The sequence below is a fragment of the Phoca vitulina genome, unplaced genomic scaffold, assembly GCF_004348235.1.
Source record: "Phoca vitulina isolate PV1807 unplaced genomic scaffold, GSC_HSeal_1.0 scaffold36, whole genome shotgun sequence".
Classification (NCBI taxonomy): Eukaryota; Metazoa; Chordata; class Mammalia; order Carnivora; family Phocidae; genus Phoca; species Phoca vitulina.
In genome coordinates this window covers 7,338,345-7,365,710 of record NW_022589739.1, presented here as the reverse complement: position 1 = coordinate 7,365,710, position 27,366 = coordinate 7,338,345, and the positions used below count along the sequence as shown (strand labels likewise).

The window sequence follows — 27,366 nt, the reverse complement described above, 5'->3', positions numbered from 1 at the left end:
TGTGGGTAAACCTAAACATACAGTGACCTAAAACAATGACAATTATGTCTTTTGGTATTAAAGAAAATTAAGATACAAGTAACAAAATCAACCACAGTAGCACAGAAATTGTGAGGTGGTAGTCTGGAATTGGATTTTGATAAAGTGAGCATTTAAAATTTTCTATATTATTGCCAAAGGAATATAGAATGGGTTACGACTTCTAATCTAATGGAGAAAAAAATGGAGAGGAAAACAAACATGAAAACTTATAACCCGAAGGAAAGCCAGAAAGAGGAAAAGAAACCCCCAAGGAGAAACAACCAGAAAAGAACAAAATAAGATGATAGAAATAAAAAAAATTGTAATAGCCAAAATAAACTGAATATTCTGGCTAAAAGGCAAAGATTGTCACTGAATAAAAAGCTAGGGTCCAAATATTTGTTGTTTAAAAGGATATTACCTTAACTTAAGAATACTCATAATGGGGGGCGGAGCAAGATGGCGGAGGAATAGGAGACCTGGATTTCGTCTGGTCTCAGGAATTCAGCTGGATAGGGATCAAACCATTCTGAACACCTACGAACTCAACAGGAGATCGAAGAAAAGAATAGCAACAACTCTCTGAACAGAAAAGCGACCACTTTCTGGAAGGTAGGACGTGCGAAGAAGTGAATCTGAGGCAATATTTGGGAGGATAGACGGCGGGGGAGGGGCCTCCGTCAGCCGCTTCCCGCAAGTGATAGAGCCGGGGAGCACAAAATCGGAACTTTTAGCAGTCGGCTCCGCTGAGGGACGTCGCTCCAGTGGCTAAGTGGGGGATGGAACCCTCGTGGGACAGTGTGGTCTCAGGACCCTCGGGGTCACAGAAAGACCGGGGGTGCCTGAGTGTGGCAGAGCTCCCAGGTATCAGAGCCGGGAAGCCGGCTGCAGAGACGGAGCCGAGGCGCGGGCTCTCAGCTCGGGGTTGCCATAAACTGTGATCCGTGGCACAGTCGGGCCACTGCTCCTCCAGCAGGGACCCAACAAGTGGCAGATCCGGGGAGACCCCCCTTCCTTCCCCGGGAGGAGCGGCGCGGGAGCGCACTGCAGGGATCTGTGGGGTTTGGAGACTACACACGGGGTCGGGTGCCAGAGATAGAAACGCGCGGTCACAGGCCAGGTGAGCACGGAGTGTGGCCGGAGACCAGGGAGATGGGAGTGACTAACGGCTTTTCTCTGGGGGCTCACTGAGGAGCGGGGCCCTGAGTTCTCAGCTCCTCCGGGGCTGAGATTGGGAGGCCACCATTTTCACTGTCGGCCTCCAAAGCTGTATGGAAAACTTGCAGGGAACAAAAGCTCCCGAGAGCAAACCCGAGCAGATTACTTAGCCCGGACGGACAAGGGCGGGGCAGTTCTGCCTCCGGCAAAGACATTTGGGAACCTCGGCAACAGGCCCCTCCCCCAGAAGATCAGCGAGAACAGCCAGCCAAGACCAAGTTTACCGATCAATGAGAATGGCAGAACTCCAGCGCTAGGGGAATACCGCACATAGAATCCATGGCTTTTTTACCATGATTCTTTAGTCTTTCAAAGTTAATTTTTTTTTTAATTTTTCTTTTTCTCTTTTTCAACCAACATCTTATCAATCCCTTTTTTAAAAAACATTTTTATTTTTCATTTTTAGAGTCATATTCTATCCCTTCATAATAGTTACCCGTATTTTTGGCATATATATATAAGTTGTTCTCTCTTTAAAATTTTGAGATAGTTTCTTCTAACACATCAAAATATACCCTAAATCTCTAGTGTATGGTTTTTTTCTACTCTCCTGCTTGATCACATTCTCTCCCTTTTTTTTCTTTTTTTTTAATCCTCTTTTTTCTTTTTTCAAACAACTTCTTATCAATTCCTTTTATAAATTTTTTAATAATTTTCATCTTTACATAGTCATATTCCATCCCTTCATCATATCAACTCTTATTTTTGTACATATATAAGTTTTTCTTTCTTTAAAATTTTGGGAGGCACTTTCTTCTAACAGACCAAAATACACCCAAAATCTAGTGTGGGGCACTGATCTATGTACCAGCCTGATCATATTTGATCATATTCTGTTTTTTTTTGTTTTGTTCTGTTTTTGTTTGTTTTTATCTTTATCTTTATCTTTTTCTTTTTTTTCTTTTTCTTTTTTCTCTCTTTACCTTTCTTTTCCCCCTGCTTCAGGTCTTTTCTGATTTGTTTAGAGTATATTTTCTGGGGATGTTGTTACCCTGTTAGCATTTTGTTCCCTCATTAATCTATTCTCCTCTGGACAAAATGACAAGACGGAAAAAATCACCTTAACAAAAAGAACAAGAGGTAGTACCGACTGCCAGGGACCTACTCAATACGGACATTAGTACGATGTCGGATCTAGAGTTCAGAATCATCACTTTAAAGATACTAGCTGGGCTTGAAAAAAGCATGGAAGTTATTAGAGAAACCCTTTCTGGAGAAATAAAAGAATTAAAATCTAACCAAGTCAAAATCAAAAAGGCTATTAATGAAGTGCAATCAAATATGGGGGTGCTAATTGCTAGGATAAATGAGGCAGAAGAGAGAATCAGTGATATAGAAGACCAAATGACAGAAAGTAAAGAAGCTGAGAAAAAGAGAGATAAACAACTACTGGATCACGAGGGTAGAATTCGAGAGATAAGCGATACCATAAGACGAAACAACATTAGAATAATTGGGATCCCAGAAGAAGACGAAAGAGAGAGAGGGGAAGAAGGTATATTGGACCAAATTATAGCAGAGAACTTCCCTAATTTGGGGAAGGAAACAGGCATCAAAATCCAGGAGGCACAGAGAACCCCCTCTCAAAATCAATAAAAATAGGTCAACACCCCGACATCTAATAGTAAAACTTATGAGTCTCAGAGACAAAGAGAAAATCCTGAAAGCAGCTCAGGAGAAGAGATATGTAACCTACAATGGTAGAAACATTAGATTGGCAACAGACCTATCCACAGAGACCTGGCAGTCCAGAAAGGACTGGCATGATATATTCAGAGCCCTAAATGAGAAAAATATGCAGTCAAGAATATTATATCCAGCTAGGCTGTCACTGAAAATAGAAGGAGAGATAAAAAGCTTCCAGGACAAACAAAAACTAAAGGAATTTGCAAACACGAAACCAGCCCTACAAGAAATATTGAAAGGGGTCCTCTAAGCAAAGAGAGAGCCTAAAAGCAACATAGACCAGAAAGGAACACAGACAATATACAGTAACAGTCACCTTACAGGCAATCCAAAGGCACTAAATTCCTATCTTTCAATCGTTACCCTGAATGTAAATGGGCTAAATGCCCCAATCAAAAGACACAGGCTATCAGATTGGATAAAAAAACAAGACCCATCGATATGCTGCCTGCAAGAGACTCATTTTAGACCCAAAGACTCCCCCAGATTGAAAGTGAGGGGGTGGAAAACCATTTACCATGCTGATGGACACCAAAAGAAAGCTGGGGTGGCAATCCTTAGATCAGACAAATTAGATTTTAAACCAAAGACTGTAATAAGAGATGAGGAAGGACACTATATCCTACTTAAAGGGTCTATCCAACAAGAAGATCTAACAATTGTAAATATCTATGCCCCTCACATGGGAGCAGCCAATTATATAAGGCAATTAGTAACAAAAGCAAAGAAACACATCGACAACAATACAATAATAGTGGGGGACTTTAACACCCCCCTCACTGAAATGGACAGATCATCTAAGCAAAAGATCAACAAGGAAATAGACTTTAAATGACACATTGGACCAAATGGACTTCACAGACATATTCAGAACATTCCATCCCAAAGCAACGGAATACACATTCTTCTCTAGTGCCCATGGAACATTCTCCAGAATCGATTACATCCTAGGTCATAAACCAGGTCTCAACTGGTACCAAAAAATTGGGATCATTCCCTGCCTATTTTCAGACTACAATGCTTTGAAACTAGAACTCAATCACAAGAGGAAAGTCGGAAAGAACTCAAATACATGGAGGCTAAAGAGCATCCTACTGAAGAATGAATGGGTCAATGAGGAAATTAAAGAAGAATTTAAAAAAATCATGGAAACCGATGAAAATGAAAACACAACTATTCAAAATCTTTGGGATGCAGCAAAGGCAGTCCTAAGAGGAAAGTATATAGCAATACAAGCCTTTCTCAAGAAACAAGAAAGGTCTCAAGTACACAACCTAACCCTACACCTAAAGGAGCTGGAGAAAGAACAGCAAATAAAGCCTAAACCCAGCAGGAGAAGAGAAATAGTAAAGATCAGAGCAGAAATCAATGAAATAGAAACCAAAAGAACAGTAGAACAGATCAATGAAACTAGGAGCTGGTTCTTTGAAAGAATTAACAAGATTGATAAACCCCTGGCCAGACTTATCAAAAAGAAAAGAGAAATGACCCAAATCAACAAAATCATGAATGAAAGAGGAGAGATCACAACCACCACCAAAGAAATACAAACAATTATAAGAACATATTATGAACAACTCTATGCCAGCAAATTAGATAACCTGGAAGAAATGGATGCATTCCTAGAGATGTATCAACTACCAAAACTGAACCAGGAAGAAATAGGAAACCTGAACAGACCTATAACCACTAAGGAAATTGAATCAGTCATCAAAAATCTCCCAACAAACAAAAGCCCACGGCCAGATGGCTTCCCAGGGGAATTCTACCAAACATTTAAAAAAGAATTAATACCCATTCTTCTGAAACTGTTCCAAAAAATAGAAATGGAAGGAAAACTTCCAAATTCATTTTATGAGGCCACCATTACCTTGATCCCAAAACCAGACAAAGACCCCATCAAAAAGGAGAATTACAGACCAATATCCCTAATGAACATGGATGCAAAAATTCTCACCAAAATACTAGCCAATAGGATCCAACAGTACATTAAAAGGATTATTCACCACGACCAAGTGGGATTTATCCCTGGGCTGCAAGGTTGGCTCAACATCTGCAAATCAATCAACATGCTACAATACATTAACAAAAGAAAGAACAAGAATCATATGATCCTCTCAATAGATGCAGAAAAAGCATTTGACAAAGTACAGCATCCTTTCTTGATCAAAACTCTTCAGAGTATAGGCATAGAGGGTACACACCTCAATATCATAAAAGCCATCTATGAAAAACCTACAGCGAATATCATTCTCAATGGGGAAAAACTGAGAGCTTTCCCCCTAAGGTCAGGAACGCAGCAGGGATGTCCACTATCACCACTGCTATTCAACATAGTATTAGAAGTCCTAGCCACAGCAATCAGACAACAAAAAGAAATAAAAGGCATCCAAATTGGCAAAGAAGAAGTCAAACTCTCACTCTTTGCAGATGATATGATACTTTATGTGGAAAACCCAAAAGACTCCACCCCAAAACTGCTAGAACTCATACAGGAATTCAGTAAAGTGGCAGGATATAAAATCAATGCACAGAAATCAGTGGCATTCCTATACACCAACAACAAGACAGAAGAAAGAGAAATTAAGGAGTCGATCCCATTTACAATTGCACCCAAAACCATAAGATACCTAGGAATAAATCTAACCAAAAAGGCAAAGGATCTGTACCCAGAAAACTATAAAATACTCATGAAACAAATTGAGGAAGACACAAAGAAATGGAAAAACGTTCCATGCTCATGGATTGGAAGAACAAATATTGTGAAGATGTCAATGCTACCTAGAGCAATCTACACATTCAATGCAATCCCCATCAAAATACCATCCACTTTTTTCAAAGAAATGGAACAAATAATCCTAAAATTTGTATGGAACCAGAAAAGACCCCGAATAGCCAGAGGAATGCTGAAAAAGCAAAGCAAAGCTGGCAGCATCACAATTCCGGACTTCCAGCTCTATTACAAAGCTGTCATCATCAAGACAGTATGGTACTGGCACAAAAACAGACACATAGATCAATGGAACAGAACAGAGAGCCCAGAAATGGACCCTCAACTCTATGGTCAACTAATGTTTGACAAAGCAGAAAAGAAAGTCCAATGGAAAAAAGACAGTCTCTTCAACAAATGGTGTTGGGAAAATTGGACAGCCACATGCAGAAGAATGAAACTGGACCATTTCCTTACACCACACACAAAAATAGACTCCGAATGGTTGAAAGACCTCAATGTGAGACAGGAGTCCATCAAAATCCTAAAGGAGAACACAGGCAGCAACCTCTTCGACCTCAGCCACAGCAACTTCTTCCTAGAAACATCGCCAAAGGCAAGGGAAGCAAGGGCAAAAATGAACTATTGGGACTTCATCAAGATAAAAAGCTTTTGCATAGCAAAACAAACAGTTAACAAAACCAAAAGACAAGTGACAGAATGGGAGAACATATTTGCAAATGACATATCAGATAAAGGGCTAGTATCCAAAATCTATAAAGAACTTATCAAACTCAACACCCAAAGAACAAAGAATCCAATCAAGAAATGGGCAGAAGACATGAACAGACATTTTTCCAAAGAAGACATCCAGATGGCCAACAGACACATGAAAAAGTGCTCAACATCGCTCGGCATCAGGGAAATCCAAATCAAAACCTCAATGAGATACCACCTCACACCAGTCAGAATGGCTAAAATTAACAAGTCAGGAAATGACAGATGTTGGCGGGGATGCGGAGAAAGGGGAACCCTCCTACACTGTTGGTGGGAATGCAAGCTGGTGCAGCCACTCTGGAAAACAGTATGGAGGTTCCTCAAAAAGTTGAAAATAGAGCTACCATACGATCCAGCAATTGCACTACTGGGTATTGACCCCAAAGATACAAATGTAGGGATCCGAAGGGGTACGTGCACCCCGATGTTTACAGCAGCAATGTCCACAATAGCCAAACTGTGGAAAGAGCCAAGATGTCCATCGACAGATGAATGGATAAAGAAGATGTGGTATATCTAGACAATGGAATATTATGCAGCCATCAAAAGGAATGAGATCTTGCCATTTGCAGCGACGTGGATGGAACTGGAGGGTATTATGCTGAGCGAAATAAGTCAAACAGAGAAAGACATGTATCAGATGACCTCACTGATATGAGGAATTCTTAATCTCAGGAAACAAACTGAGGGTTGCTGGAGTGGGGGGTGGGGTGGGAGGGATGGGGTGACTGGGTGATAGACACTGGGGAGGGTATGTGCTCTGGTAAGCGCTGTGAATTGTGCAAGACTGCTGAATCTCAGATCTGTACCTCTGAAACAAATAATGCAATACATGTTAAGAAAAAAAAAAAAGAAGAAGATAGCTGGAGGGGAAGAATGAAGGGGCGGAATCGGAGGGGGAGACGAACCATGAGAGACGATGGACTCTGAAAAACAAACGGAGGGTTCTAGAGGGGAGGGGGGTGGGAGGATGGGTTAGCCTGGTGATGGGTATTAAAGAGGGCACATTCTGTATGGAGCACTGGGTGTTATGCACAAACAATGAATCATGGAACACTACATCTAAAACTAATGATGTAATGTATGGTGATTAACATAACAATAAAAAAGAATACTCATAACATAATAAAAAATTATTTAAAAAAAGAATACACAAAAGTTAAAAGGATGGAAAAAGATGTACCAAGCAAATACCAAAAGAAGTTGAGATAGCTATATTAACAATCATACAAAAAAAAAAATCATACAAAATAATCTCAAGGAAAAAGGTATTACAAGAAATAAAAAGAAGCATTATATAAAATAGCTCAACTTATCAGAAAGATATAACAATTTTAAATGTGTATACACTTAACTTATCCTTCATCTAAAAACACATTAAGCAAAAATTGACAGACATTTAAAAAATATAAATTCACAATTGCATTGAGAGATTTTAATATACCACTGTCAATATTTAATACCTCAAGCAGGTAGGAAAAATCAGTACAGAAGATTTATTTAAAAGAGCTAATGGATATATATAGAACACTATATACAAAAACCTACTTGGATCTACTTATACTCTAACCCTGTACCTGTAAGTGTTCAGATGGATTTGGAAAACCTGACTTCATACTAGGCCATCAAATAAGTCTCAGTAGATTTCAGAAGATTAATAACACATAGATATGGTTATCAGACCATAATACAATTAAGTTAAAAATCAGTAATAAAGTAAAATACTTAAAATTACACCTGGCACATAGCAAATATTCAATATATGTTTTTTTTTATTATCACTGAGGTTAGGAAATACTTAGCATAGCATACTACATGGTAATTACCTATTTACTTTTCTGTCTCCTTACTAAACCATTAGCTCTTTGACAGTATTTTTACAGCAGTGAATAAGAAGCAGTATCAATGTTTATGGAAAGCTGATGAATGATTTATACCGTTTCCAGACTTTCACAAAGCAGAAAGATCAGTAGAAACAAATTATCTTGCTAAGCCTTAGATTTCCAGAATGAGTGTTGAGAGTAGTTAGCAGGCTATTCCTTTGAATAACAATTTTCATTCATTTAACAAGTATTATCTAAATGAACTCAGGAAACTATGCCAAAACGGAAAACACATGACAAATAAAAACACATTTTATAGGGCTGAGATAAATCCATGGCTGAATGGAACACATCCTTAAAATATGAGGGACAACCATGTTCATCCATGATGCATCTTTGGAAATGACTGCTGGAGTCAGGTTATGGATTGGATAGATCTTAACTTAGATCAAGTGATCTTTAGTTTTAAATTCAGGAACATGAATTTTAGATACAAAAAGAGTGACTAATAGAACTATCAGAGTAATGTCTCTCAGTCACACGAGTAGAAAAGAGTGGGTGTTGGAAAGAGAGGAAGAAAAGGAGTGGAGGACAGAGGCAAAGAGGAAAGGGGAAGGGGGTAGAAAGAGAGAGAGACAGAAGAAGGAGGAAGGGAGGGAGGGAAGAGGGGAAGGAGGAAGAATATGAATCAATCAGAACTCATTTCAAAGAAAATGAGATAATCAACTGAGAGATGATTTTGAACGCAGTAATTACCTTGGAATCACATTTAGATTTTTATTTTAAGATATAGTCAGGCTGGGAAAACTAGATATCTACATGCAGAAGAATGAAACTGGACCCCTTTCTTATACTATACACAAAAATCAACTCAAAATGGATTAAAGACTTGAATGTAAGACCTGAAACTGTAAAACTCTTAGGAGAAAACATAAGTGATAAACTTCTTGATATTTATCTAGGCAATAATTTTTTGGATTTGTTACCAAAAGCAAAGGCAACAAAAGCAAAAACAAACAAGTAGACTACATAAAAAGCTCTGCACAGCAAAGGAAACGATCGATAAAATGAAAAGGCAACCTATGCAACGGGAGAAAATATATGCAAATCACATATCCAGTAAGGGGTTATTTTCCAAGATATTCAAAGAACCCATACAATGCAATAGCAAAACAAATAAACAAAAAACAATAGAAAAAAACCCCCCAAATAACCCAATTGAAAAATGTGTAAAGGAACAGAACAGACATTTTTTAAAGAAGATATACAAATGGCCAACGGTTACATGAAAAGGTACTCAACATTATTAATCATCAGGGAGATGCATATCAAAGCCACAATGAAATATCATTTCATACCTATTAGAATGGCTATTATCAAAAAGACAAGTAATTACAGGTGCAGGTGAGTATGTAGAATATACTGCTGGTGGGAATGTAAACTGGTATAGCTATTATGGAAAACAATAGGGAGGTTCCTCAAGAAATTAAAAATATAAGTACCATATGATCCAGAATCCCACTTCTGGGTATATATCCAAAGGGAAGGAAATCCTTATTTTGAAGAGATATCTGTATTTCCATGTTCACTGCAGCATTATTCACAATAACCAAGGTATGGAAACAACCTAAGTGTCCATCAGTGGATGACTAGATAAAGAAAATGTGGTATAACTTACAATGGAATACTGTTTAGCCTTAAAAAGAAGGAAATCCTGCTATTTGCAACAACATGGATGAATCTAGAGGGTATTACAGTAAGTGAAATACGCTGGACAGAGAAAGACAAATACTGCATGACATTACTTATAGGTGGAACATAAAAAAAGTGTTAAACTCAGTAACAGAGTAGAATGGGGTGGTTGCCAGGGATTGCGGTGTGTGGGAAATGGGTAAAGATCGCTAAAAGGGTACAAACTTAATTGTAAGATAATAAGGTCTCAGGATCTTATGTATAACATGGTGACTATAGTTGATAATACTGTATTGTATAAATGAAATTTGCTAAGAAAATAGAACTTAAGCGTTCTTACCCCCCAATAATATATGAATATGTGAAGTGATAGATATGTTAAATAACTCAACTGTGGCAATCCTTTCACAATATATAAATTGTCATGTGGTACCTTTTAAATATATTACAATTTTGTCAATTATACCTCCATAAAGCTGGAAAAAAATATACAGTCAGGCCATGTAGGAAAACATCACACCTTTTTCCTATATGGTTTCACCCACTGTATGTTTTCTAACATTTCATGGATTTTATAAAATAATCCCAGAACACGGCAAAAAGTGTGAATCATCTTTTTCTTCCTTTTTCCTCACTCCCTTGCTTAGGACACCGCTATGCACAAGAATGTCATCCCCTGTGTCCTAGCACATCTGAGTTTCTTTAACAGAAATGCCTTGCGTGTTTCTGAAGACTGTCATGAGGCCCAAGGCAATAAAATTCAACAGACTTGAGCTGTAATCTTCTCCTAAGGAAATGGTTGGGATGCCAAGATGCCTTTTGACTTTGATTTCACAGCAGGGCTTCATTTGTAAGGATGCTGTCCAAACTTTAAATGACAACAGCTGTGATATGAAGCCCCACACACTCATTTATAAAAATTTCCCACAAATTAAAAAAAATTAAACAATGGGGATTTTCAATCCATGACCAATTAGCAGGGACCAGGCAATCATAAAACATTTAGGAGCTATTTATTATCGTACAAAATGTTTACACATTGTAGTGCATGTCTCAAACCTGAGCGCCAGTCAAATGCTGATTGCAAAATATAAATATAAAATTCTTTGCAAATCACATTAGAGACATTCTAAGTTAATTAGGTTGAAAAATGGAAAAATTTTAAAACAATAAGCCTAAAACTATTGACATAGCAATAGCATTCCGGAATAGTGCAGTTATCTGTTGGGCAATCAGTCCATAAATACACATCCTGAAGTCCCCTGTGCTTTGGCCACATAATAGCAATGTAGTTGCAGACATAACAGGCAATTTATAAACTTGCAAGGACTTGAATACTTATACATGTTTTATTCTGAACTTTGTTATGTAGTTTACCTTTAATTTTCCTGCTACAATTGAAGAGTGAGCCCTGCAATCTTAATTTCCCATTACCCTCAATTATTTCATACTTTTAATCTGCATACCTTTGAACTGTCATGGCCCAGCATTCCTATTTCACAAAACTTTGGAATCTCTCAAAAATGGAGTATTTAAATATTAAAGAAAAATGAGGGTGAAAGGCATAATTTCTTATAGAACTATAGAACTAACTTTTCTTTAGAGTTTAGATTAGACACAACTCAGAAAAAAGTTTTTTTGAATTGTCCAAAATACTGAGAAATTTATTTATATTTTCTACATAGGCACAAAAATCAAAACTACCACAGCCAAAAATACCTCTTTATATCATATTCCTCTACTGCTCAAAAATCCCTGACCATTACAGAATAATGACCAAACTCTTGTGCCAGGCTTGTCAGTCCTCCATGGTGTGGACCTATCTCCAAAACCAACCGACCAAATTGGCCCTCTTACTACAAGCCAGCTCTAGCCAGTCTGCTTTATCTATCACCTATTCCACATCATAGTAATTCCTACCCCATCTAATATCCCTAGGAATACCTTCCATGTCTTCCATGCCTTGCTTTCTCATTTACACTCTTGTCCCTTGGCACCTCCATATGATGTCCCCATATGTTCCCACCCTTTCCAAATACAGTTCTAAGCACAAAATAAGCAAAAGGACTTTTACTATAGTTTCAGCCTCAGGTTATATTTTAATACTAAATTAATTTATACAACCATAGAGAATGTATCATAATTTTGAACACTATGGTTATTTAATATGTATCATGTCCCCCTGGGATAAAAAGTGAATGCTAGGCTAGACAAATAATACCAATTTTTGTTACAAGTTTTTGAGTGAATGTCCCAAGTCTGCTTCAATTTTATATGCCAGGAAACCAGAACACTGCACCTGGCTATGGTAGTAATAGCTAACATTTATTGAGTGCTTATGAAGTTTCAGACATGTTTTAATATGAATTTACATAAATTATTTCATTTAATTTTCATATCTCTACAAGGTAGATACTATAATTATGTCCATTTTGTTGATGAAGGAACTGAGGCTCTCAGAAGTTAGAAGGCTACAAATGGCAGAGCCAGAATTCAAACCCAAGTAGTCTTACTCCAGGATTTGTGCTTTAAACCTCTGTCCTCTTGTCTCTCAAATGCAATAAGGTATGACATGGAATCTAAAAATGGCATCTGTGGAAATATATAATTCAGACTAAAGTAGAAATCTTCCAGTAATTATAAATAATATCCTCAAGAGCGTTTGAAACTATATTACATCTATGAAAAAGCAATTGAAAATTTAAAATGTGCTTGCTAAAGTTAAAATACAAAGGAAGGACTGGAAGATAATTTTTTTCTCATGGTATCCTTTTATTCCATCTCTATCTTCAGGAATTTGAAACAATTAAGAAACACAGGGGATCAAGTCAAAGTTTCAACAATAAACCTAACAGGAGTGCTACAAATAGAAAACAGAGAAAGTAGGCAGGAGAAAGTACAATAAACAATGAAAAAAAAATAATGACACTGGTGAGTGTCAAATATGATGAAAAAAGGTATTTGGCAAAATGAGTAAAATGTTAGGTATAACAATACAAAGGAATACTAGATGAAAGTGAAAATGAATGAACTATAGGTATATCCAACATCACGGATGAATCAACCAAACACAGTTTTGATCCAAAGAATCAAGACAAAAAGAATACCTCACCACTATCATCATTACCACCATCAAATTAGTCAATTCTGAAACATACCTTCTTTTTTTTTAAACTTATCATTTTATTTGATTTTTTTTTGAGTTATAACCTGATATTTTAATGAAATATGTTCCATTTATTTACGTTATTCCTTTTTTTAAAGGAATTTGTTATGTTAATCACCATACATTACATCATTAGTTTTTGATGTAGTGTTCCATGATTCATTGTTTGCGTATAACCCCCAGTGCTCCATTCAGTACGTGCCCTCTTTAATACCTATCACCAGGCTAACCCATCCCCCCACCTCCCTCCCCTTTAGAACCTTCAGTTTGTTTCTCAGAGTCCATAGTCTCTCCTGGTTCGTCTCCCCCTCCGATTCCCCCCCTTCATTTTTCCCTTCCTACTATCTTCTTCTTTTTTTTTTTTAACATATAATGTATTACTTGTTTCAGAGGTACAGGTCTGTGTGAATTGTGTAAGACTGTTGAAACATACCTTCTTGATTAACATTGGCCTCTATCTCTACTTATCCCATCAAATCGCATTAAGGTAAACATGTGCCAATACAATATAGGATGTCATGAAATCTATCATAGTGATGTCAAAGAATTGCTTAAATCAAATCATACTGACAAAGGAGAATCTAACAAAGTCAGATCAAGTAAAAAAAAGATAATGAGTTAGGTTAATTTTATATGTACATTAAAAGAAAACAATTTGATGTCAAAGTGATTAAGGGAGTCCCTTGGGAAAAATAATGAAGGCTTTAAATATTTTTGCAGAAATGATCTTTAGGAAAGTGCTTTATAGCCAAACACAAAGTAAGCCATCATATGATTTTGTTAGAAAAAATATTTTAAATACCTTTTCCTCACCCAAAGCAAAAGTCAGATTCATACTTTAGTTCTAAAATAATCAGCATATGGTGAAAATTGTAACCTAAATATTTTTAAAATAAAATTTTATAATTAAAAAAAAACAAACCCTTTTCCCCACTATTTGGTATGAAATTTTAGTCCCTATTTTAAATGGATTTACTGGTGGTGATAATGAAAATTAGTTCCACTCTTATGGATCTAAAGGATTCAGGAGTAATGGTCTGTGTCTTATCTCTGTTTAATTCTCCAGTCTGGTGTCTGCAGAAACCAGATGCAGTTATTTAACAAAGATGTGTTGTCTTTGCTAAAGCAGATTACCATGGCCTCGGGTATGTTGCATGCAACCATTGATTTGGCAAACATGTTCTTTTCTATCCCTATCAGAGAGGACAATCTGAAACAGTCTGCATTTATATGAAATGGACAATGGGAAACAGGGTTATGCTAACTAAAACCCCTTCCATTCAAATTCCATGTGAAGAAATCTGGACCATTTGAACATCACATAGAATATTATATTTGTGGTACCACACTGATGACATCATGCTAATCAGGCTGGATGAAAAAGAAGTGGCTACCATATTTGGAACTTTGGTAAGGCATATGAACCCAGAGGATGGGAGATAAGCCTTATGAAGGTTCTGGCATTCTGGGACAGCTCATTCAAAGTAAAGGATAATTTGCTGTATCTTGTATCTCCCACTATGAGGAATGAAGCACAACTTCTGATAGGCCTCTTCAGGTTATGGAGGCAGCATATTCTACATCTGGGACTACTGCTCTAGCTCATACCTATACATGATGCAAAAAGCTGCAGCTCTGAGTGGGGTTCAGAGCAATAAAGGGCTCTGTAGGAGATCCGGGAATTGTAAGCCCTGACTGCTTCTCATCATACATAGTGACCCACTTGGAGAATCTGCACTTTCCATTGATATAACTCTGAGCTCTGCAAGGTTAGAAGTTCCAGTCCTCAAAGGAGGAACATTTCTACCAGGGGACAAAACAAGAATCTCATTAATCTATAAACTATACCTGTCACCAAGGCACTTTTGACTCCTAATGCCCAGGAACCAGCAGATAAGAAAAGAGTCATCATTTTGGCAGAGAGAAGTGGAGTGAGTTAAAAGATTTTTATGAAGTAAAAATCAACATAACTTGATGTTGGGGTTGAGGCAGGTGTCAAGGATGACATAGGTTTTGGTTTGTGTAACTGGATCAGTGGTACATTTACCAAGACTGGGAATAATGAAAAGGGATCAGGTTTTTAGGGCTGAGGGGTAGAGAAAACAGATATCATAAGTTCAGTTTGTAACTGAAATTGAAGCGTCTTTGAGACATAAAAATGAGATATCAGGTAGCAAGCTGGATATTTGGGTGCAGAGCTCAGAGGCAATGTTTGGGGGAGAGAAACAAATTTTCAAGTTAAGTTGTGGGTATGGAAGAGATCATCCTTTAAGAAGATATAGAATGAAACAAAAAAGGAATGTAAGGCTTTACAAATTAAAAGCCAAGTGGAGAAGGATAAGCTTTCCAAGATGGAAAAGGACTGTCCAGAGAAGTAGGAGGATATGTAGGAAACATTTCATCATGGAAGCCAAGGAAACAGAATGCTTCAAAAAGAAATTCTAAGTGATAAACAGCTTCCTATATCTTCAAAGCAAAGAAAAGCTGGTGGACTTAACCATGAAGAGATAACATTAATAATTAATATAGTTTACACAGTTTCAAGGTAGCTTTTATACTTTTGTTTGCTTTCCTTTGCCCCTCTCCCCCCCAAAAGAGCATATTTTAAGTAAGTTCCTGTGAGGAAAAAAGAAAGTAAATTATAAATCTGCCATACTTAAAGTGGCTAATCTGTCATATTTAGAATGGCTAATAAAGAAATAAAACCTATTGAAAAAAGCCTTTTACATTAGAAAAGCCTTCATGTATGTAAGTGTGATTATAAAGAAAAACCAACAGTTCTTTTTAGTATTTTAAATCCATAAGTTACTTATGCCACCTTTATAATATTAACAAAAGATAAAATAAAATACTCATATAACCAATTATCATAAATAACTAGAGATAATTTTCTACATGGTCTACATTGTGAAAATAATAAGATCAGAAAAATCTTACTTAGCTCTTAGTTTCAAGAAGAATATTCTGAAATGTGTAAGACTATAATTGCTCAGCAGCAGTATTTATGAAAATCTTTTTGAAAGTAAAAAGCAGATTCCATACAATGAATGAAATACATTAAAGTTAGACTTAATTAACCACATCTAACCATCCTTAAAGATAAATAGGTAAGGAATTGTCAACTCTGTGGTTAAATTTTTTTTTTTCTAAAGCACTGATAAGACAGACAGTAAAATGTGAAGTGTTACATACGGTTAGGATAGTAACATGAAAGCAGCCCTGGGAATCCTAAGAAAACAATGTATGAGTTCTGCACTTATTTCTTAATGACAACATAAAACTATGGCCAGAGGATCAACCCCTTCCAGATTGGCTTTGGCTTTCTGAACCCCCACCCCTACTTTCACTGGCAAAGGTCAACAACAATAACCTCTTACTTGCTAACCAAATGGATTATGTTTAGACATTTAATTTAACCTCTATACCATTTGTTAAGATTAAACACATGCTTTTTTTTTTAAACTACTTCCCTAAAAAAAAAAAAAAAGCCAAAAACCACCAAAATGCACAACCTTCCATTTCATTACAAAAGACATATGAAATACAGGTAAGTAAAAAGAAAGAAAAACATCTTTGTGATAAATTCCACAAACCTTAAACAACCAATGTTAACATTTGGTGTCTATACTTCATATTTTTCCTAATCAGAAATTATATGTTTACTCATACAATTTAACTTTTTTTAAAGTAGTCATTTTATTCTTAAACTAATTTCCTTCCTTGGCCTCCATGACTCTATTTTTTCCTTTTACATCTTTTCTCCTCTTACATCTATGATCCTTTCATCTCAATATCCTTTATAGGTTTTTATTATTCTGCCAACCCTCTAAATGTATTTCTCAGCTCTTTTTTCATCCTTAGATCTCCTCTCTTACAGTACCTACTTTTCATTGGCTGGCTCGACCATTTCTATGGCATAAGGTGCCACTGAAATTTGTATTTCCAGCCTAGACAACCCTCCTCAGCTCCAGCTGACAAGACACCTCCAATATGACACCATGCAAATACCTCAAATTCAATATATCTTAAACTGAACCATCTCCTACCCTTCACCCTCACCTTCAAGCCTGATATCCTTCTATACTGTCTTGGTAAAAAGGACCAGCATCTATTCAGCACCCAGCCAGAAATCGATGACATCATACTCTCACATTCAATCAGATACCAAGTTGATGCTTCCAATGGAAACTTCCTTCCATCTATCCATCCAACATAACTTTAGTTAAACTAGGTGCATTGTGTTAGGGGTTGTGAATTAAAGTTATATAATCACTGCGCTCTTGAAGCTGAATCAAATGCTGTTAATTCTGTCTTCACCACATTTGTCATGTGTTCCCTCATCTTCATAGTCACTACCTTTATTGGACTTTCACCATGGCCATAAATTCTTTACTCCTACCGATTTCTGAGTTTTGGGGGGCGTTCTGCTATAGAAATCAGAATGCTTTTCTGCTTTCTTCTCATGCTCCTAATTTAACTTTCTTAAGTCTGTTAAATCACTTAACCACTTGTCCATTTGTTTTCTGTCTTCCAGAATTTTTTTGCTAACATTTCTTTACCTGTTTTATTTGTCCTTGTGGATTTATGTTTATCTTTAAAAAAATCCGTCTACTTATGACTTTTAGTTGTCTTTTAGAGGGGACTGGAAGTAAATGTGTGGAGGTAAATGACCAGGAGTCCATAATCAGGACATTCCAGAATTCACAATTTCTAGAAGTTTCTCTAGGCCATCACTGTTTGAATATTTTAATATCTTTTCCTTCACATTTCCTAGCTACATGGTTTTCCAGCAAGATTTGAAACAGCTTCTTCTTCATTCCTTTTAGAAAATGAATTAGTGTCTTATATAGTCCTATAGTCACTGAGGAAATAGGAAATAAAATTCAGTAAGGAGGCAGGTGTATTAGGGGAATGTAGCAATCATGGATAACTCTTTAGGCTCAAAATTGTGTAAATATTAGTGACATACACCTTGGGCCTTAAATCTCAGGTGGAAACTATTTAATTTTTTATTTTGGAACACTAAAGTTTGTCTGTCAAATGACTGGCATGACAGCCTATGAAATTCTCTTTCTGATTTTAATTAAACATTTTAGAGAACTATGTATGTTTCTTCCACAAAACTTCTGGAATGAACACACACACACACACACACACACACACACAGAGTCATGGTATTTTCAAAAGGTTATAAGAGTTTGAAACTAACAATCATCCAGATACTTAATTCTTACTGCTATCTTAGGTAAAAACAAATTACACCATTGGCTGGAATTCTTTTAAAAAACCAGACTCTTTCTGGGTGTAATTTTCCTAAATAACACAGAAACACAAAATAGACAGTATTTCGCTAGCTTATAACTACTCCAGAAAAAAGGACTGTAGGGACTGCAAAAGTTTTGGACATGAGAAAAGGAGTCACAAAGTTACTAGAAAAAAGAGAGGACTCCTCGTTAGAGACGGGAGATCAGGACTTTTTTTTTTTTTTTCGTGAAAAGACAGGCAGACTTGGGAAGGAAAAAGAATTTATTCTAAGTTAGGTGACCAAGCTTTGGACAGGAGTAGGGGGCTGAGGGTATAGAAGGGAAAGGCAAGAGCCAGGCCAAGCTCCTGTACAGAGTGGAGCTATCAGTTTTGAGTGTAGTTTATAAGACCTAATATGGACACTCTAAGAACCAGCATAAGAAAACATGATTAATTAGCACATATATGCCTTAGTATGTATCTGTATAAAACCTAGTCTGCTATTTAAACCCTAGAAACATACAACTTACCAAGACTGAGTCATGAAAAATAGAAAATCTGAACAGACTAGTAGGAGACTGAATGAGTAATCAAAAATCTCCCAACAAACAAAAGTCCAGGACCAGATGGCTTCGCTGGTGAATTCTACCAAACATTTAAAGAAGAATCAGTACTAATCCTTCTCAAAATCTTCCAAAAAATAGAAGGGACTGGAACCCTTCCAAACTCATTTTACAAGGCCAGCATTACCCTGATACCAAAACTGGATAAGGACAGCGTAAGAAAAGAAAATTACAGGCCAATATCCCTGATGAACACAGATGAAAAATCTTCAACAAACTATTAGCAAACTGTATTTATTTTTTTTAAAGATTTTATTTATTTATTTGAGAAAGAGAGAGAGCACAAGCAGGCAGAGCAGCAGGCAGAGAGAGAGGGAGAAGTAGATTCCCCACTGAGCAGGGAGCCCGATGTGGGGCTCGATCCCAGGACCCTAAGATTAGGACCTGAGCTGAAGGCAGACACTTAACTGACTGAGCCACCCAGGCACCCTAGCAAACTGTATTTAATAATACATTAAAACAATCATACACCATGATTAAGTTGGGTTTATTCCAGGGATGCAAGAATGGTTCCACATTTGCAAATCAGGGTGTTACTCCACATTAATAAAATGAAGGATAAAAATCATATTATCATCTCAATAGATGCAGAAAAAGCATTTGACAAAATTTAACATCTGTTCATGATAAAAACTTTTAACAAAGTGGTTATATAGAGAACATACCTCAATGTAATAAAGGCCATTTAGGACAAGCCCACAGCTAACACCATACTCTAAGACAACTCTAAACATCTACTCATACTAAGAGCAGGAACAAAACAAGGATGCCCATTTTTGCCATGATTATTTAACATAGTATTGGAAGTCTTAGCCAGAGCAATTAGGCAAGAAAAATAAGTAAAAGGCATCAGATTCAGAAAGGAAGGAGTAAAACTATCACTGTTCACAGACAACATAATATTATACACAGAAAATCCTCTACCACAAACTGTTAGAACTAATCAACAAATTCAGTAAAGTTGCAGGATACAAAATCAATATAGAAAAAATCTGTTGTTTCTATACACTAAAAACAAACTACCAGGAAAAAAAAATAAGAAAACAATGCCATTTACAGGTGCATGAAAAAGAATAAGCTGATAAGAACAGATACTACACTTGATCCTAGCCAAAAGGCTGAGAAGCGATTGAAAAATAAAATACCTAAAAATAAATGAATTAATGAAGGAGGTGAAAGACCTGTACACTGAAAACTATAAGATAATGATGAAAAAAACTGAAGAAGACAGAAATAAATGGAAAGAAATTCTGTGCTCACTGACTGAAAGAATTAGTATTGTTAATATACCCATAAAACCCAAATAATCTAGATTCAATGTAATTCTTATCACAATTCCAATGATATTTTTAATAGAAATAGAACAATCTTAAAATTTGTATGGAATCACAAAAGACCCCAAATAGACAAAGTAATCTTGAGAAAGAAGAATAAAGCTGGATTCATTACTCTGATTTCAAAGTATATTACATAATTACAGTAATAAAAACAGTATGGTATTGGCATAAAAACAGAAACACAGATCAGTGGAACAGATTAGAAAGCCCAGAAATAATCCTACACATACAGGGTCAATTAATTTATGACAAAGGAGCCAAGAATATACAATGGGGAAAGGGCAGTGTCTTCAATAAATGATGCTGGGAAAACTGGACAGCCATCTGCAAAAGAATGAAACTGGACCACTACATTATATCATATGCAAAAAATCAACTCAAAATGGATTAAAGACCTGAATGTAAGACCTGAAACCATAAAACTCCTAAGAGAAAACATAGATGGTATGTTCTATGACATTTAGTACCTGACTCCAAAGGCAAAGGCAACAGTGTTTGTTGACTGATGAATAGATAAAGAAGATGTGGTGGGTACACACACACACACACACACAAATATTACTCAGCTATAAAAAAGAATGAAATCTTGCCATTTGCAATGACACGGATGGAACTCTAGAGTATTATACTACGCAAAATAAGTTAGAGAAAGACAAATACCATATGATTTCATTCATATATGGAATTTAAGAAACAAAACAAATGAACAAAGGGAAAAAAAAGAGAGGGGGAGGCAAACCAAGAAACAGACTCTTAACTATAGAGAACAAACTGATGGTTACTGGAAGGGTAGTGGGTGGGGGGATGGGTTAAACAGATGATGGAGAGTAAGCAGTGCACTTGCTGTGATGAGTACCAGGTGTTGTACAGAAGTCTAGAATTGTTTTATTATATACCTGAAACTAATATTACACTGTATGTTAACTAACTGGAATTTAAATAAAAACATAAAAAAATAAACAAAACAAAACAACAACTCAAAGGCAAAGGCAAACAAAAGCAAAATAAACAAATCAGACTACATCAAATTAAAAAGCTTCTATACAGGGAAGAAAACCATCAACAAAATGAAAAAGCTACCTACTGAATGGGAGAAGGTATTAAAGATCATATATCCAATCAGGGCTCACTACTCAAAATATAAAAAGAACTCATACAGTTCAACAGCAAAAAACAAACAAACAAAAAAAACTCATTAAAAAATGGGCAGAGGATTGGAATAGACATTTTTCCAAAGAAGATACACAGATAGCCAACAGCCACTTGAAAACATGCTCAACATCACTAATCATCAGGGAAATGCAAATTCAAACCACAATGAGATACCATCTCACACCACAACAAGATATCATCTCACAATGAGATATCAGAATGTCTATTACCTAAAAGACAAGAAATAACAGGTGCTGGCAAGGATGTGGAGAAAAGGGAACCCTTAGGTAGGAATGTGAATTGGTGCAGCCACTATGGAAAACAGTACGGAGTTTCCTCAAAAAATTAAAAATAGCGGTATCATATGATCCAGCAATTCACTTCTGGATATTTATCCAAAGGAAATGAAAACACTAACTTGAAAAGATATATGCACCCCCATGTTCATTGCAGCATTATTTACAATAGCTAAAGTAGGAAAGCAACCTAAGTATCCATCAGTTGATGAATGGATAAAGAAAATGTGTATATATACATAATGGAATATTATTTAGCCACAAAATAGAAGAAAGTCTTGCCATCTGTAACAACATGGATGGAACCAAAAGGTATTATGCTAAGTGAAATAAGTCAGACAGAGAAAGATATTCTATGATCTCACTTATATGCAGAATTTTAAAAATTCAAAACACCAAACTCATAGACAAAGAGAACAGATTGGTGGTTCCCAGAGTTAAGTATGGGAGAGTGGGTGAAATGGGTAAGGAAGTCAAAGGTATAAACTTCTAGTTATAAAATAAATAAGTCATGGGATATAATAGTGTATTGTATAATTGAAAGTTGCTAAGAGAATAGATGTTAGAAGTTCTTATCACAGAAATAAAATTTGTAACAATGTGTGGTGATGGATGTTAACTAGACTTACTAGGGTGATCATTTTGCAATATATACAAATATTAAATTGTTATATTGTACATCTGAAACTAATATAATATTGTATGTCAATTATATCCAATAAAAATAAAAACAAACAAAAAAAGCCCTGCCTGGTCTTTCACAGCATAAACCTAAAGGGATTTTGTAAACAAAGATGATTATATTCTCCTCTCCTTGAGTAATGAAGTTTTTATTTCTTTTCCAAGAAAGAAAAGAGACATTATCTAAGAGCTCTTTATGATACTATTTTTTTCTCCTTAAGATTTTAGTGCTGGGTACTAAGTAGTCCCTCAAAGTATTGGTTTTTAAAAGACTAGCTGCAGAAAGAGGCCAATTTGATGAAACAAAACTGATTGGTGGGTGAAAAGTACTTTTGAGAATGTCCAGTTGTCAGGACAAGGGCATCCTAATCAGGGAAGTAGGAAGTGGAGAGAGGACATGTCTTAATGCTTTGGTGCTGGGTCAGGGCTCCACAACTGCTCCTACCCTTAATCATCTGACTCAGTGTGTACATTGCTCCCACTTCCCTCTTTCTCTGCTTCAGTTTGCCTCTATTCTTTTCTTAGTCTATCTGTCTATAATACTAGTTCATAAAGTGTTGGCCATGCAGTACAGGTATGATCTTAGAACTTGTTATATATGAAAATTTTCAGGCTCCATTCCAGATTTACTGAGTCAGAAATCTAGGTGCGGAGACCAGCAATCTGTGTTTTAACAAGTTCTCCAGTTATTCTAATGCATTCTAAACTTTGAAATTCAGTGGCCTATAGTGTACCAATATTGTCTTTCCTGATATGACCTTGAACCATTCTAGAAAAATAGGGCTATATCTGACTTGATTTTTAGATTCATGTGAATGTGTGAAATATATTGTTACTCAAATTACTCTACATTTGCTTCAAGTAACTCACACCAAATTCTTTACACTAAAATCTAAGTGTTTAGGGGCACCTTGATGGCTCAGTTGGTTAAGCGGCCAACTCTTGATTTCAGCTCAGGTCATGATCTCAGAGTCCTAGGATGGAGCCCTGCATCGGGATCCATGCTCAGCACAGAGTCTGCTTAAGATTCTCTCTCTCTCTCCCTCTGCCTCTCCCCCCTAAAATAAATTCATTAAAAAAATAAAATCGAAGTGTTTTTTTAAAAAAAGTTTATCTTAGTTTATACTTACGTCTTCATTTTTCAACCAATAAATATGGGCCTACAAAGTGAAAACTTACATATGGTACCAACCATTAGAGTTAGTCTGTCTTCAAGGGGCTTACAAACTAATGGAACTAATAGACAAGTAGGCCTAACATGACCTAATGCAAATCAATGTGTTTAACATGCCACACTAGAAGTAGAAAAAGGTGTTATGGGAGCATAGAATAGGAAGTGATTTCTGCCATAGCAATCAGAGAAGGCTTTATGAATGAAGGGCATTTAAGCTGAACGGGAAGATGAATAGTTTCTTTGGATTCGTTTCTCTCCTTTCACATCTCTAGTTGTTTCCTCCTATATTCCATTAGTTAATGGTTGTTAGTTTGCATATGGTTTTAGTTGTAGTGTTTTAAATATAAAGCTGAACACAGCAACCAATATATATTTTGCATTGGAAACGAGGCCCACTGATTTTGATTTTATGAAAAGCATTATGTTTTGCCTCAAGAGAAGTTTCCAACATTGAACTAGTTTATGTTTATTTAAATGAATTAAAAAATTTTCTTAAATAAATCTGAAGAAACGTTATTATGGTTATAGACAAAACACTACTTTATTATTTAAAGACCATGTGTAGTATACTGGAAAAAGAACAGGGATGAACATCATTAGACCATATTCTTTTTTTTCCCCATAATACCAGTATATTATTTACGCAGAGACATGATTAAAGATATTATTAGACCATATTCTTATCCATAGTATGTCACTATCTTTGCTGTGGTCTTAAGCAAATCATGTTACCTCTTTGGACCTTAGTTTCTTCACCTAGAAAAGAGTTTGGACTCAGTGATTTCTAATGACTTTTATTTTTATTTTTTTGTCTAAACCCTGTTAAGTGCCATTTATGATTTCAACTGGTTCAATTATTAAAATATTCATCAAGAAAAGGAATGCCTCTTTTTGCAGCTATCTAGACAAATATCCTCTGCAAATACTTTGGCTACAAGGGTAGATTCCAGAAGCTAGTCGCACGAAGTTTACAGAACACAATGTTAGGCTCAAAACGTGCTCATGACAGGCCACATTAGGAAAGAGTGTCCTTAAAATTACATTACTTCATCTCTAACGAGAAATGCCTCATGAGGCCACGGCAGTGGTCAAAACCTTGGCTGAACAATTTTATGATGCATTACTGATAGAAAAGTCATTCCTCAAACTGCAAAACTTGCTCTGAAACATACCCTAATTGAAAACAACAACAACAACAACACCACAGATAAGGCCAGAGTTGCATTCCACAATGGAGAGCCTGAGAAATTTAAATCAAGAAGAAGTTTTGCAACTGTGAGACAGACTTTAGGGGGAGAGGAGACTCTCCAAAAATATGGCTATGATATTTTAGTCCAAATATAATTCTTTTTTTTTTAAGATTTTATTTATTTTTCAGAGAGAGAGAGAGAGAGAGAGAAAGCGCACAAGCAGGGGGAGCTGCAGGCAGAGGGAGAAGCAGGCTCCCCGCTAAGCAGGGAGCCCGATGCGAGACTTGATCCCAGGACCCTGGGATCATGATCTGAGCCGAAGGCAGACAATTAACTGACTGAGCCACCCAGGCGTCCCAACAAATATAATTCTTTTTTTAAAAATTTTATTTATTTTTTTATTATTAACATATAATGTATTATTTGTTTCAGGGGTACAGGTCTATGATTCATCAGTTTTACACAACACCAAGTGCTCACCAGAACACATACCCTCCCCAATGTCCATCAACCCCCTCCCCTCCAGCAATCCTCAGTTTGTTTCCTGAGATTAACAGTCTCTTATGGTTGGTTTCCCTCTCTGGTTTCATCTGGTTTCATTTTTTTCCTTTCTTCCCCTATGATCATCTGCCTTGTTTCTTAAATTCCACGTATCAGTGAGATCATATCATATGATAATTGTCTTTCTCTGATTGACTTATTTCGCTTAGCATAATACCCCCTAGTTCCATCCACATCATTGCAAATGGCGAGATTTCATTTTTTGATGGCTGCATAATATTCCATTGTCTATATATACCACATCTTCTTTATCCATTCATCTGTTGTTGGACATCTTGGCTCTTTCCATAGTTTGGCTATTGCGGACATTGCTGCTATAAACATTGGGGTGCAGGTGTCCCTTCGGGTCACTACATTTGTATCTTTGGGGTAAATACCCAGTAGTGCAATTGCTGGGTCGTAGAGTAGCTCTATTTTCAACTTTTTGAGGAACCTCCATACTGTTTTCCAGAGTGGCTGCACCAGCTTGCATTCCCACCAACAGTGTAGGACGGTTCGCCTTTCTTCGCATCCTCGCCAACATCTGTCATTTCCTGACTTGTTAATTTTAGCCATTCTGACTGGTTTGAGGTGGTATCTTACTACGGTTTTGATTTGTATTCTTAATGCACAGGAATATAATGGCAACTGTATACTATGGTTGTGAAATTTGAACCTGTCAAAGGCTCAGTAACCTTGAAGAATGAAACGGGGCACATCTTCCTGACTATAAAACATGTTGTAAATCTTTACCATTTTTTATTCTGGCTCCTTGCACATGGAGGTCATGCTGTGAGCTGCAGGAGGAGGGATGTAGCAGTGACCTTTTCGAATATTCCAACTTACTGGCCAAGTGTCTGTACTGATTGATTTTCATCACCCTTTTAAGAGTGCATCTCTAACTCCTGGTCCCAAATGCCTGCCTAAAGTTCAGCTAAACATTGCAGTAAGATTCAAGCTATGTGGATTTCACTCAGTGTGAAGTGTGAGGCAACACAGAGTTATAGACCAGAAAGTTTAGTAGCTTGGGATGAGTTTTGTGCTAATTTCATTATTAAAAAGTATCACTGGGGCACCTGGGTGGCCCAGTTGTTAAGTGTCTGCCTTCAGCTCAGGTCGTGATCCCAGGGTCCTGGGATTGTGCCCTGCATTGGGCTCCCTGTTCGGCAGGAAGTCTGCTTCTCCCTCTCCCATTCCCCCTGCTTGTGTTCCCTCTCTCACTGTCTCTCTCTCTGTCAAACAAATAAATAAAATCTTTAAAAAAATAAAAATAAAAAGCAGCACTGAGAAATCTCTGGAAGATTTTTTTGTTCTCAATTATTCTTTTTTAAAACCAGTCTTTAAAATGAATATAGGTAGAGTGAAGCAGGACTAATGTCTTGGGCTGAGGTTTGAGTGTGGGATTCTACAGCAATGTCTGACAGCAATTTAATGTGAACCATAAAAATAATTTAAAATTGCCCAGTAGTCTGATTCTTAAAAAGTAAAAAGAAATAGGTAAAATTAAATGTAATATTTTATCTAACCCAATAGATCTAAAGTACAATCATTTCAACTTGTAATCAATATAAAAACCATTGAGGCATTTTATGCTTTTTCAAATGAAGTCTTCAAAATTCAGTGTGTATTTCACACTCACAGCCCATATCAATTTTTTAAAAGATTTATTTATTTATTTATTTATTTATTTATTTATTTATTTGAGAGAGAGCAGCAGAGGGAGAGGGAGAAGCAGTGGGGCCCAATCCCAGGACCCCAGGATCATGACCTGAGCCAAACGCAGATGCCTAACTGGCTGAGCCACCCAGGTGCCCCTGCCCATCTCAATTTTTTTTTTTTTCCCTAGCTATATTTCGTGTACTTGGTATCTAGTTTTATGCACCATCTTAAGTAATGCTGCATTAGACGGTAATACCTTTAATATCTGGGTCTTGTAGACCCAAAGTTATGGAAACTGATTTTTCCTCCTCCTCCTACTCCATCCCTGAGTTTTTATTGCAATTTTTGAAATATAATTTAGAAAATTTATGGCAGGG

The 27,366-nt window shown here is 36.6% G+C and overlaps 1 protein-coding gene and 1 pseudogene across 3 annotated transcripts in view; both read right to left on the bottom strand.

The window, feature by feature from the left end:
* SBF2 (SET binding factor 2) overlaps positions 1 to 27,366 on the bottom strand; it is a 450,441-nt gene that overhangs the window by 110,451 nt on the left and 312,624 nt on the right. The gene's annotated exons all lie outside the window — the stretch shown is intronic.
* On the bottom strand, positions 19,951 to 20,090 carry LOC116646582 (annotated as a pseudogene).